The sequence below is a fragment of the Octopus bimaculoides genome, chromosome 4 (assembly GCF_046866305.1).
Source record: "Octopus bimaculoides isolate indiv1 chromosome 4, ASM4686630v1, whole genome shotgun sequence".
Lineage (NCBI taxonomy): Eukaryota > Metazoa > Mollusca > Cephalopoda > Octopoda > Octopodidae > Octopus > Octopus bimaculoides.
Window position 1 is genome coordinate 28,187,673 of NC_142931.1, and position 14,068 is coordinate 28,201,740.

The 14,068-nt window shown below is 33.4% G+C and overlaps 1 long non-coding RNA gene across 1 annotated transcript; it reads right to left on the reverse strand.

The window, feature by feature from the left end:
• Positions 1 to 664: 664 nt before the first annotated feature.
• LOC106870307 (uncharacterized) lies at positions 665 to 4,936 on the reverse strand. The gene is made up of 2 exons (XR_001409511.3): positions 4,832 to 4,936; positions 665 to 1,272 (listed from the first exon to the last, which is right to left on the reverse strand). It is a non-coding gene; the product is annotated as an uncharacterized LOC106870307 (long non-coding RNA).
• Between the last annotated feature and the right edge of the window lie 9,132 nt (positions 4,937 to 14,068).

Genomic DNA, 14,068 nt, shown 5'->3' on the forward strand with positions numbered 1-14,068 from the left:
CTGATAAATGTTCCTTTACGATCAGGTGAGACGGTTTCAGTTTAAAAGTTTGAGTAATTATTAGTATCTATTGACTCAACTTAGTTTTATTCCCTGGTTAATTTCATTACTCATTCTGTGGAGAGATCTAAATAACCATATCCACCGATCACTAACTTTGAAATTCGCTATGCCTCTGTACCTAACCTGTTTGGCAGCACGAAGAATATAATAACGAAGAATATAGTCCGAGTGTTATTATCATAAGATTATGAATGAATAAACGTTGTATCTTTTGAAATTCTCATCCGCTACTTGGCATCAAAAACTGATGATACATCACCCTTTCTATTTCAAACAAAAAATTCAATAGGCTTGTCTGTAGCCTCGTGAATATCTGAAACTGTTTGCTATTTAGCAACATACCCTTTATAAACTTTGCTCACTGAAGAACCAGTATCCAACATCTTTATGAATTCTAGTTCACGCCTCTTTAAAGTATTGTTTTCTACTGAAGCTATGATACAAAGCTGCAATATGCCTTCCGGCTAAAATACCAAAATTTTGCGAGGCAACACAAGTTATGTTGCATATTGCGTTAATTGTCACATTTTTCTGTGCTACCGTACTGAACCTACAATTCTTGGATAAGTGACACTCAAAAGATAACATACAAACTTTAGGATATTTTAACATTACAATATTTATCTCTGAATATATACTACTATATATAGGTGCTCAGTGGTTAGAGCATCGGGGGTCACAATCATGAGGTAGTGAGTTCGATTCCCGAACCGGGCTCTGTGTTGTGTTCGTGTGCAAAATGTTTATTTCACGTTGCTCCAGTCCACTCTGCTGTAGATATGTGTTGCGGCGCCACTGGTACCAAGCTTTATCGACCTTTGCCCTCCCTTAGACAACATCGGTGGCGTGGAGAGGGAAGGCTGATGTGCATGGGCGACTGCTGGTGTTCCATAGATAACTATGCTCAGATTTGTGCCTCGGAGGGGAACTTTCTAGGTACAATCCCATGGTCATTCATGACTGAAGTGGGTCTTTGCTCTTATTTTTACTATTATATTCGAAACTTAATTGCCATTAGTTTATAACCAGATTGTGTATGAATAGAACTCAGTTTATTTCAATTAATAAATCTTTAGCAAATTTATATATATACAAAGTTTCTCCATGAAAACGTAGTGTCGAGAAGGTAAATCGGTTTTCTTTAAGAGGAATGTACTGAGGATAAGAAAGAACAAGTCTTGTATAAGCCGGTTGCTGAACACAGGTGAACTGAAACAGAGAAGAAAGGTGAATAATTTGGAATAGAAGGCGGAGTAACAAGTTAGCTGGTATGCTGGAAAGAGCGTATATTTTTAAGGGCAGGGTGAAAAATAATCAAGACGTATATCCACTTGGCCCTTTTTTGTTGTCACCCTTCCGTTATCCCATCATAAATCCAATAAATATCACGATACTGCTCCCTGTGGGTGTTCAGTGCTATCTCAGAACAAATAATAATATTTCATAGCATTGGATTGTAAAGTAGCTTCCATTTATGATCCACTATTATATTAACTACATTAATTTTTATGATTGATTCACAACCATTGCTGTGTGTGCAGTGATCGGTTAGTACATTCACAATACGTGTTCCTACAACATTGCTTTCCAAAGATGATTCATTCCGTTGAGATTCGGAGTTCTCTTGACTACGAGTAATCAGGCAAAGTAAGATTCATTTTGACGTTGTATAATTAACGGAAAATGGAGGGCAGCTAAAATGTCATTTATTTTGATTTAAGAAATATCATTTAATATTGTTAAAAAGATTTTATTTTTAGAATTACAATTAGTAGTAATATCAATGTAACTACGCTTTATATATAACGTTAGGCTTAACCGTAAATAAGTATTATCGTTATAGGAAACAAAATCAAATTGTTTGGCATAGTAACATGTTCTTAAGATAACCTTCTGTAATCTTTAAGAAATTAGTCTATAATAAAATTTGTCACATATATAACATTTCACGGGATGACTTAAAGAGAGTGGCATGAGTGAGAAAATGCAATACGTCCCTATAGACAACGCCTCAAAGTACCGCAAAAACTGTGCAAGTGAAGTAATTTATTGCATAATACTTGTTCAACATGTGTGTGGCAGCTAATTTATTAAGAATTTTGATAAGAACTATACAACTATATTTTCCTACAGGTATCACTAGATATTGAGCAATAAGTATTTAAAGGTACAAACAATCTCATAAGTTTTATTTCAAGTACCAACTGAATGAATTATAACAGCCTTCTGTTACATAATTAACTCCAATGTAACTGTGCCACTCTTGATTCATAGTAACCTCATGGTAACTTCTCTTTCAACAAGGAGATTGTACTTTGTGCTAAAAAGAAGTTGTTAGACATTAGTGTACAGTTTTATTAAGACTTTACAGAAGGTAACTTTAAAAAACATGTATATACGATACATTATTTCAACACCTAGTGGAAAGCAACACATCTCTCGCAGCCCATCTGGAGACCGCAATATAAAGGTACCATGTACGTTATGGTAAACAGTGGCCATCCTTGCAATCAATACTACAAATGATTGAGATTGTGCGCTTGTGTACATCTAAAAGCATTTTTATATTGATGTCTCCTTTCGACTTTTTAAATTCTACGACCAATTCATCTTTAAGAGCCCTTACCAGAATATAATATTCCCACTGAAGAAGACTTTCTGTGAGATTCTTCAAAAGATTGGAAGTTCCTTGAAGTGCTTTAAATACTCTTTGGATATTCAGAGTTCATCTTCCTAACTTGCATTATCCAAAAGTACTTTGTATGAAAACACCAGACGAATCTGTTTTGTTTTATTCAGTTTGGTACATTATTTTATTGTATTATATTTAAGTACAGATCAATTGTTCTCTCTGCTCTGTCAATAATTATGCTTCCATTTACGTCATTCCTCTATCTTCTACACCTCACAGTGACTCTGTCTTCTCTCTCTTTTCCTGTCCTCGACGCTTGCGTATAAATATATGAATCTATTTCGCTTTGCTTCTTAGGCATTCATTTATTTACTTTTCTCTCTCCTTCCCTTCTTTTCCCCTCTCTCCCTTTCATGCATGGTCTCCAGCATGCATACATATATACATACGTACATGTATAAATACATAAATATATACATCCATATGCAAGTTTATATATATATATGCACAATATATATATATATATGCATGTTTATATATACATACATATATATGTATACTTGTATTTCTCTCTCTTTCTCTCTCTGTATATGCATGCATGCTTTTTTTTGTTTTTTCACAGTAAGTTAGATTGCCAAGCGTTATAAATCACTATATACTTGCACAGTCCTTCGGCCTCTTCTTTCTTTCTTTCTTTCCTTCTTTCTTTGTCTTTCTTTCTTTCTTTTTTCTCTACTCTTCCCTTCTATATTCCCCCATCTTTCTTTTCCTTTTGCTTTGTTCGTTTTATCTTTTACATTCGAACTTAAAAGATAAGAAAAATTGTATCTTACTAGAATCACTTTCTCCTATACATCAAGAAGATCTATTTTATGCACTTCATTCCTATGTTGTCTTTATGGAATGGAAAAGTATCGATGTTACGTTATATATATATATATATATATACATATATATATATATACATATATCGTAAGTATTTTCATGAATTTCTTGTCTCTCGGTAGGATTTGTTTAGTAACGTATGCGGAAATTATAAACCTAATAATATTTATTCTAGACTTAATTAACAATAAGCTTCATTAACGAAGGTATTGATCGGGTGGGTGACCTATTCATCTCCGTAAATATAAGCGGTCAGCAGGAAGATAACTTTTTAGCAATCTAAATTTTAAAGAATCAAGAATAATCTCGAAAACAATTCATTACTGCAACTGACAAAAGGATTTATTTGTACACAAGAGATTTTTGAAAAGAAAACGAAAAACTTTTTACTTTCTCGACATATAGGGGATACCTTCACTAAATACAGCTATCCACCTATTGTTCTCTCGCACTGAATATTCCTACTATGTAGTACTACTTTTTTTCACAGATAGTCAGGTATCTATATATTCAATAGATACTTTACGAATAGTTTTTATGCATTGATCTGGACTTCATATTATAATCTAGTTATATTCTAATTCCGTATTTGATTTTAATTCGTATTTTTCAATATTTTATTTGCATCATTTTACAATATACTTTTTCTTTTAATCCCTATCCTTCACATAATCTTTGTTTATTTAATTTAGTTTAATTTAATTTTATTGTATTTCATTCTATTTATAATTTATCTGAATTATCTATTCACATACGCATAATACATTTGAAGTAACAGCTTCGTGAAGCTCCTTCGGATTTATTTTCCTCTCCCTCCCTGCCGCTGTTCTCAATGTATCCATATCATTCAATAGTGTTATGTTAGTTATAGATATGAGAATGCTAACATGAGTGTGTGCGTATAAGATAGTCTGTTGGCGTATATGTATGTATACGTATATTTGTCTATGTACATATATGCATGTGTGTATAAAAATTTATGCACGGAAAGAAGACCGCCAAGTGGTCTTCTTACATGCTAAAAATGGGCAGTCAAAACCCCAAACCACGAAAAGCATTCTTATTTAGAGCATTTAGATTGTAAGCGAGGAGGACAAATTGAGAAAATTAAAATATCAATTAATTCTATACTCCGAAGTTTCACCGTTAATGATTAAATCAATCAATTAATTAATTAATTGATTAATCAACTATCCGTGGATATTCAGTAGAATCGCTGAAGATAAATAATCATGAAACTAGAATACGTACCGAAAACAAAAATGAAAAAATACGTGCGTTTTTAGCTTCATCTTAACAGATTAAGAATTCAAATCAAAATGTCCACAATCAACGTGCGGAGCCAGAATATTACAGCAGTGAATAAATTCAACAGTGAATTATATGACCCAAGAATTAAATACTTAAATATATAAATATAAGGGTAAAAATTATTATAATATAAGGGTAAAATTTATACCAATGATAAGCATGCGCAAAAAAAGTCCGTAGACATGAATATCTTATGAGTGCATAAAAATTTATACACGAAGAGAAGACCACTAGGTGGTCCTCTTACATGATAAAACAGATAGTCAAATCTTCAAACCACGAAAAACATTCTTATTTAGAGTACTTTGATTGTACACGTATATATGTTATGAAAATATTTATGTCTACGGACTTACGCATGCTAACCACTGGTATAAATTATTATTTTAATAGTTTTTACCCTTATATATATATATATATGCTTGTATATTAACTGCTGTTTGTAACTTGTTGCTGTCTTTATGATAAATCAATTTCACAAGTTTATGCGTATAGAAGCAAACTAGACAAACTGCACTATTACAAAACCTTTTGTAAGTACAGATACACTATCTATTATCCTTAAAATAACAGGTGTCTCAAGAAGGAACTGATATGCAGAGCCAATATCTCTGACATTTAATAAAATCTGAAAATTTTCGTAGCTTTCCCTAAAATTACCATTAATGCTCTAAACAGAAAGATGCTATTCAAATTCTTTGTTAAATTTGTTAAATATGAAGGACGGAAATGTGATTAATCCTTTCATAGGATGAATTATCGCAACCAAGAATAATAAGTATAACGGACGAGGCAGCAGATGTAATCTTTGCACAAGGGAGAAGCTAAAATCTATAAATCTTGCCTTCATACAAAACCGTTTCAATTATTAAAACCGTTTAAATTATATACAGATAGATTACGTTTATATATTATGAGTAATGTAATACACTTTTCCCGTTCCAAACAAATAAGAAATTCAAACCAAGAAAACCTAATATCACTTCTTTCTCCATAAGTCGAAACAGCACAATCAGTATAAGTAATAGAGTTCTCATCAAGCAATATTACTGGTTATTTCATATAAATGGTCGGTGGTTAGAGCGTCGAGTTTACGATCATGTGATTGGGAGTTTGTTTCTCGGACCGGGCTGCGTGTTGTGTTCTTGAGCAAGACACTTTATTACACGTTGCTCCAGTTCACTTCAGCTGTAGAAATGAGTTGCGACGTCACTGGTGCCAAGTTGTATTAGCCTTTGCCCTTCCCTTGAATAACATCGGTGGAGTTGAGAGGGGAGGCTGGTATGCATGGGCGACTACTGGTCTTCCATAAAAAGAACCTTAGGTTGTGCGTTCGCCGGTGAAGGTGACTTTCCGCCCAGAATTGTACCCCGGAGGGGAACCTCTTACGTGCATCCATAGTCCTTCGTGACCGACGGAGTCGAGTTTTGAGAGTTTATATATATATATATATATATATATATATATATATATATATATATATATATATATATATACATACATACACACACACACACACACACACACACACACACACACACACACACACACATATATATATATATACATGTAGATATAACCATTTATCATCATAAATATACAGGGATTAGCATTGAGTTGCTTCTCCAACATACTGAAAATTTAGAAATAGCAGTCAAAGAACTACTGATTCTAAACTACAAATTTTTCTCTAAACGGATGGCGATATTTATGGCACACATAGAACAAAAAACCGGAGGGAAAAGCATAAACAAAACAAGTCTTTAGTTAATTGGATACGAATCGTTTCATGGTTAAGCGAAAGAAAATTTCTCTATTCCAATCTTCAGATAAATGGTTTTACCGATAAAGGTTTTTTCATACTGAACTACTTGGCAAAATTGTTAATTATTAATTCTATTATTAATTGACGATTCCCTGCCCTTATTCTTGTATATTTTATATTTGATATCTCTAAGTTAGATGGTTAAACCGTAATCCCTTCCACACGGGACTTTTTTTCATACGGGACTATTTGTGACGCACATGGAATAGATTTCTTTGGGGTGAGATGCCGAAACTCACTGGCCGATGAATTCGTAAGTGCCTTTCTTATCGTTGATTTTTGGTGTCGCATGGCCAAAGATTACCGTGAATTTTTTTAGAGACACTTTCAAATTTATCAGAATATTTGGACTGAAGATTGGAATAGAGAAATTTTCTTTCGCTTAACCATGAAACGATTCGTATCCAATTAACTAAAGACTTGTTTTGTTTATGCTTTTCCCTCCGGTTTTTTGTTCTATGTGTGCCATAAATATCGCCATCCGTTTAGAGAAAAATTTGTAGTTTAGAATCAGTAGTTCTTTGACTGCTATTTCTAAATTTTCAGTATATTGGAGAAGCAACTCAATGCTAATCCCTGTATATTTATGATGATAAATGGTTTTACCGATAAAGGTTTTTTCATACTGAACTACTTGGCAAAATTGTTAATTATTAATTCTATTATTAATTGACGATTCCCTGCCCTTATTCTTGTATATTTTATATTTGATATCTCTAAGTTAGATGGTTAAACCGTAATCCCTTCCACACGGGACTTTTTTTCATACGGGACTATTTGTGACGCACATGGAATAGATTTCTTTGGGGTGAGATGCCGAAACTCACTGGCCGATGAATTCGTAAGTGCCTTTCTTATCGTTGATTTTTGGTGTCGCATGGCCAAAGATTACCGTGAATTTTTTTAGAGACACTTTCAAATTTATCAGAATATTTGGACTGAAGATTGGAATAGAGAAATTTTCTTTCGCTTAACCATGAAACGATTCGTATCAAATTAACTAAAGACTTGTTTTGTTTATGCTTTTCCCTCCGGTTTTTTGTTCTATGTGTGCCATAAATATCGCCATCCGTTTAGAGAAAAATTTGTAGTTTAGAATCAGTAGTTCTTTGACGGCTATTTCTAAATTTTCAGTATGTTGGAGAAGCAACTCAATGCTAATCCCTGTATATTTATGATGATAAATGGTTTTACCGATAAAGATTTTTTCATACTGAACTACTTGGCAAAATTGTTAATTATTAATTCTATTATTAATTGACGATTCCTTGCCCTTATTCTTGTATATATGTAGATATAGATAGATAGATTTAGAGAGGTAGATATCTAGCTAGCTATGTACATATATATATATATATATATATATATATATATATATATATATATATATATATGTGTGTGTGTGTGTGTATGTATGTGTGTGTGTGTGTATATGTATGTATGCATGTATGTATGTATATAGATAGATAGATAGATATTAATATAGTAGTATTACACATATATTATGAATAATACAATACACTTTTCTCGTTATAGTTATTGACACTGATTGTCTGCAACAGAAACATTTCTAAACATGTTGCATATGTAAAACATTTTATTTAGGTCTAATCCTTGCCCATGACATCAAATTTCTCCTCTCCAAGTATTAATAGCAGTTTCAAATTTCGGCGCATGGCCAGTAAGTTTGTGAGAGGTGGTAGGTCGATTACATCGACTCCAGTGTTCAAATGGTGCCTATTTTATTGATCTTAAAAGGATGAAAGGCAAAGTCGATCTCCGCGGAATTTGAATTTAGAACGTAAAGACGGATCAAATGCCGCTTAGCATTTTGCCCATCGTGCTAACGATTCTGCTTGCCATCCACCTTCTCCAAGTATTAATATTACCTGAGGGTAAGGTAAATCCAAAACAGCTTGACGTCAATGAATTTTAAAATCGTAGAGTTTGAACAGATTCTAATCATATACACACATACACGTGTTATATGTGTATATATATATATATATATATATATATATATATATATATATATATATATATATATATATATATATGTGTGTGTGTGTGTGTGTGTGTGTGTGTGTGTGTGTGTGTGTGTATGTATGTATGTATGTATATATATATGGAGAGAGAGAGACAGAGGAGGGGAGAGGAGAGAGATATGTACATATATACGTGTATATGTGCGTATGTTATACAAGAAACAGTACAAATGAGACTATATTCTTCCTCCGGATAAGATTTGCTAATAATATTTCACAAAAATTGTGTTTGCATAATTTTCTAAATATCTGCCCCGAACAATCTTATTCGTAAGATATTAACAGTACGATAACAAGTACGGTATGTTTGAGTGAATTTTTCAGTAAATATCTCTGGAGAAAATTCTAATTTTGTGAAATTATCATAAGGATATTCACTATAAATAAATTAAAACATCATATGAGTAAAATTATTTAAATTTTGTGCCAACAGAAATAACAATTATTTATACTTACATAAGATATGAAAATTTAAATTAAAAAAAGAAAGAGTTTTTTTTCGCGTTCCGTTAAACAGTGTGGTTAATAGTCTGCATCGATGTTTTGAAGGAAGTCAAAGAAGAGAAAACAGCATTTTGAGATATTAACATCCATCTGCATTTTCATTAATTTAAAAATTTCTATTAGTTGATTGTTATTGGCGTTTACTCCCTCCTTGTTATTTTTTGATTTTAAACACGTTTCGAAGGAATTTTCCCTTACTAATTGCATGGATAATCTCGGTTAATTGAAGATTTTCAACTCATTATATTACACGTGTGAGATCCTACGCTATGCCAATTTAGTATGCAGAACGCATCCCTGAGATATTTTCCATTAGGCTTATTCATACTTGAAGAAGAGAAAATGTTTAAAGTGTTACCAATGAGCTTCCATACTATGATTACATTTTCTTAAAATTTTCAGCATTTTGTTTTCGAAAAAGAGCAGGTGCAAATGTCCATTATATGGCGTTTTCGTGTAGAACGCTTTATTCTCTATGCTTCAGTTCAAATACCAGCCGTCCATGCCAGATGTTATGAAAGTACTGCTCTCGACCGTGTGTATAAGGAAAGATTTACATTCAATCTAGTTGATCCTAATGAATTCGATTCGTGACGATATCTATTTACAATCGTAGTAACCGTCTTCGTTTATCCAAATTAAGGGCTGGGAAAGTGAATTTACTAGACAATCGTTGCACTTATGAAAATATGTGGTTTTAAAAGTAGTCTCAAAGACACAAATAATCATTCCTATCGACCCCGCCAAAAACTAAAGTTGATCCTAGAACTGAAATTATATATTCCTGATTTTGACACAAAGCCAGCAATTCAATTCTGAAATAGGTGGGTTGGACGATGTTATTGACTCCACTATTTCACTGGTATTTTACTTTATTGTCTCCAAAGAGCAAAATTAATCTCGGCGGGATTGAAACTAAGAACGTAAAGAGCTGAGGCAATACCGCAAAACATTTCTTCCGACGCTTTAACGGGTCAACCAGCCGCCACCTTAACTTGATCTGAGAATGTAGAGAAGTAAATAAGATCCTTTCTACAATAGGCACAAGGCCTGAAATCTTGAGGGAGGGGCTAAACAGTTACATTGACTCAATACGCAACTAGTACTTATTTCATCAATCCCAAAAGGATAAAAGGCAAATGCGACCTCAATGGAATTTGAATTCAAAGCATAAAGACGGACGAAATAATGCTAAGTATTTTGTCCGGTGTGCTTACGATTCTGCCGGCTAACCGTCTTAGAAGAATATTTAATGTCGTAATATATTTTGCTCGTCACATTTATCATATCTGCGAATGTACCACTACCGTTTTAAAACCACTGGGCTGTTGTCAGAGATCTTGGGTGACCATTGCTAATCTATATATCCTGTAGTTTGTTGTCAACAGATTTTGTATGCCCCAGTGCATTTCTTTATACGGTGGAATATAATATAATATAATGTGTCCTAGCAGTGTACTTCTATTTTGTAATAAAAATAATGAGATGTTAATTAAATGTTTAACTGATAGGGGTTATTGGCAATATGATTATAATTTTTGGCCTCTTACCCTCGTACTTAAAATTGAGAATGTTATAAATGTTTACATGTGGAGGCGCAATGGCCCAGTGGTTAAGGCAACGGTCATAGGATCGTGGTTTCGATTCCCAGACCGGACGTTGTGAGTGTTTATTGAACGAAAACACCTAAAGCTCCACAAGGTCCGGCAGGGGATGGTGGCCAACCCTGTTGTACTCTTTCACCACAACTTTCTCTCACTCTTACTTCCTGTTTCTGTTGTGCCTGTAATTCAAAGGGTCAGCCTTGTCGCACTGTGTCACGATGAATATCCCCGAGAACTACGTTAAGGGTACACGTGTGCGTGGAGTGCTCAGCCCTTGCAGGTTAATTTCACGAGCAGGCTGTTCCGTTGATCGGATCAACTGGAACCCTCGACGTCGTAAGCGACGGAGTGCCAACAAATAATGTTTTCATATAAACTAAGTTTTGATCGGTTTCACCTCTACATCATCACTAGATATCTTACTCCTGGAGATGTACATAGTAGCGGACAAGATTCGAGTGTAGAAAATTTATTTCTAAACCAAGGTGTAAATTTAGACTAAAAGTAGATGCTTTATGTTCAATTCTGTCCATCACTAAAAAAAAAAAAAGACAAGTATAAAACAGCTAATGACAATCAGAGATCAAACAAACTGAAATGTAAGGTAGAAGTAAATATGAAAATATTTTTCATCTCCAAGAGGAAGTTAATACCTTCAAAATTAAAATCATATAAATGTAATGTTTTATTGCAGAAATTTTATTGAAAAGTATTCAAGTTTAGTTTGTTTCGTTGTCCAGATTGCATTACTTTAGCAGCTTTGGTATGAAACTAAGAACGACAGGAAGAGAAGAAAAAATATAATTGTTAGAGCTAAGGTTAGAAAGTTTGAAATAAACTAAGAACATCGAAATATTTTTGTAGTTTTATTTATTTATTGGCTAGCTCCATTAGTGTGGTAACTATATCTAGAATTACATTTCCTAATCGCCTATCTACCTCTAGCTGCATGACACTATTAAGCTATTATCACCCGCAATTTTTCTTCTTTACACCACTCAAATTTTCACTTACTTCGCAAACTAAAGTGCTGCTAACAATTATAGGGTCATATATCGATTTCGTATTACATCATGTTTAAGGATTTGATGTATCAATAAATTACAATCCTAAAGTAACTGCTAAAAACTTCTCTTGAAGTAGCAACTTCAGATAACGTAAATGTCATACGTGCTTTTTGCCCTCTAATCACAACGAGCTAAGCATAAATTTCCTCGACATTACCATTTGCCCACAAACACACATATGTATGCTTGTATGTGGTTTGTATATATGTATTTATGTATGAAAATACAAGCACAACTATTACTATGTGGTTAAGAAGTTTACTTCACAGCCACGTAGTTTTGGGTTCATTTTTCAAGGCACTTTAGGCAAGTTTCTACAGCCTAAGGTCAAGTTGTACCTCCTGAATGAATGTGATGGACGAAAATTATGCGAAATTATATATATATATATATATATATATATATACCGTTGCTATTGTGTTAAACTGTCGTATATCCAAATTTGGCCAAATGCGTTTTTTTTTTTTTCAATATTTATTTTTGATTGCAATAGCCGGTTCTTTTGGTCAAGCTATCGTATAACCAGCTGCTTCAAATGTAAAAATATCAAACATTGGCAAAATGTAGGACAACGGTTTTGCTATGGAATGGTGAAACTATTTCTTCATTTTCTGAAAAAGCAACGTTTTGGACTTCCGACACTTTTGCGTAATACCAGCGATATATTTATATATGTAATTGATGAAAGAAATGAAAGATGGATTTAGTACGAATCTTTATTAAGCACGACGATCGTTTCCACCCACCCTGCATCTGTTCCATGGAGGTAGAATATTGTGTATCTAGTTGTGTTGCATCAATCAGTGCAGCTGCGTCACTTCAAGTGCTTCGTCTCATAAAACATTGCGGATTTCCTGACGTAGATCCAGTGAAAATTATATCGTTACAGTGAATGACATTAGGTAGCCCCAAACGGTGAATGCGCTTGAATCAATATGCTAATAGAGTTACATCAAAATTCCAAGTAATTACACCCCCACATACACACACATATACAGAGAGAGGCAAAATTGCCTTCTTGCGAAAATATACAAACAGACCCCATCAACCATTAATGAATTCATAAAGGATGGAGCCCGGGCTTCTTTCTTTTTCAGTTGACTGACCCATCCGTTTATTTTAGTGAGCACGAGGAAAATTTACACTTCGTTTTATTAACTATAAAATCAATTGTTTTATATATATATATATATATATATATATATATATATATATATATATATATATATACAAACATTATTATGGTACGCTGACTCCACCCCCGAAACAGCTGTCGGATTTATGACACCTTTCTCCGCCCCTTTAATTATGTCTGTCGCTTGTACTCTGTGTAAGTTGGGCCTATTAACATAAATATCTATATGTTTATAAATAAAAATTCATCACCTGAAAGTTTCCACGTTTTGCGTCCTCTCGTTATGCATGTATACACATATAGTTATTTTTTATTTACGAGACAAACGAAACAAGCGGAATTTTCTTTTTTTGTTTTCATTTGATCTTACTGTGGTTTTATCAATTTAGGACTCTACTTCTAGCTTTAGTGGAGTCAACAACCACCAGAAAGGGTTTTTAGGGGTTGGGGGTGATAAAGTAAAGAGGATACATAAAGGATACCAAAAAGAATACAAATATTTCCGTTTTAGCGACTTGAACGGAGAAATGCAAAACATTAATTTTTATCGGCTAATATAAAATAAAGACAACTGCGCACATCATCTTTAGCTGAACGTGCTTGAAATTGCATACAAATTTTCTTTAATTTTCACTCAATCTTTTTAGACAGGGGAAGAACATATTCGATATCGTTCACTGTCACTGGAAACAGATGTAAAAAGAGATGATGGTCATGGTCGGAAATTTTTCTAATCTAAGGCTGCTTGTTCCGACCTAACTTCAGACTAAGCTTCCACGACACGATCTACATGACATAAATATTATGAAAGAGCTATATAGCCAATATCTTTATCTTATCATATACAAGTAATTTAAATTTCTTAATTGAAGTCTGTGTAGTCAGCATGTATTGACTATACTTTGTTAATTTTAGGCAGCACAACACCAAATGATAAGAAAAAGAATCTTATAATTAAACAATTAATTTAGAAGGAGGTGATTTGCACCAGTTAACG